Below are 896 nucleotides of genomic sequence, written 5' to 3'. Positions count from 1 at the left end.
AACACCCTGAAACAGAGGTGTCGATTAGTTTTGTTCATCCTGGTTCTATATGCGAAAGCTTTAACTTGTCCATGTGTATTGTGCGTGTTCTCCTTCCATATTGTATAATGATATTATTATTTGGTAATATTTCTAAAACTTTGTATGGTCCTGTATACTGATCTGGGAATTTTCCTTTAACGGGTTCTTTTAATAAAAATACGAAGTCTCCTTCCTTAAAATTTGCGGGGTTAATGCGCTTATCGTAGTAATGTTTATTTCTTTCTTTGGATTTAATTAGATTTTGTCTGGCTTCTTCTTGTGTTTCCTGTAAGCGCTGGAATAATTCGGAAAGGTATTCTTGGTATGTTGGTTCTAAATTTTCTTCAAGTAGTCTTTGTGAAAAGGGAAGACGAGGTATTCGTCCGTAAATTAATTGAAAAGGGGTATAATGGGTGCTTTCGTGTACGCTAGTGTTGTAAGAGAACATGGCTAGACTTAAGTAATCGTCCCAATTATTTTCTTTTGTGATTTGCGTTTTCAAATATTCTATTAATGAATGATGTGATCTTTCGATTGAGCCTTGAGACTGAGGATGGTAGGCTGTGGTTTTATATTGCTTAATGCCGAATTTTCTCGAGAGATTTCTCATTAAAGAAGTTAGAAAATTGGAACCTTGGTCGGTTAAGAGAGCCTTGGGAGCTCCGTAGATGCAAATAAAATCTTTAGTGAAGGCATCGGCTATTGCCAACGAATTTACTTCCTTCAGAGGAATTGCTACCGAATATTTCGTGAGTAAATCTTGAATTGTTAGGATATATGTATTTCCTTTATTAGTCGCGGGTAAAGGTCCTACTATGTCTAATGAGATTTTATCGAAAGCGGTTCCTGGTGTGTCCGTAATGATCATGGGTTGT

This window comes from Odontomachus brunneus, unplaced genomic scaffold (assembly GCF_010583005.1).
Source record: "Odontomachus brunneus isolate Ranch 3 - 2012 unplaced genomic scaffold, Obru_v1 Obru_scaffold_345, whole genome shotgun sequence".
Classification (NCBI taxonomy): domain Eukaryota; kingdom Metazoa; phylum Arthropoda; class Insecta; order Hymenoptera; family Formicidae; genus Odontomachus; species Odontomachus brunneus.
Note: the sequence above shows the minus strand (reverse complement) of the source record.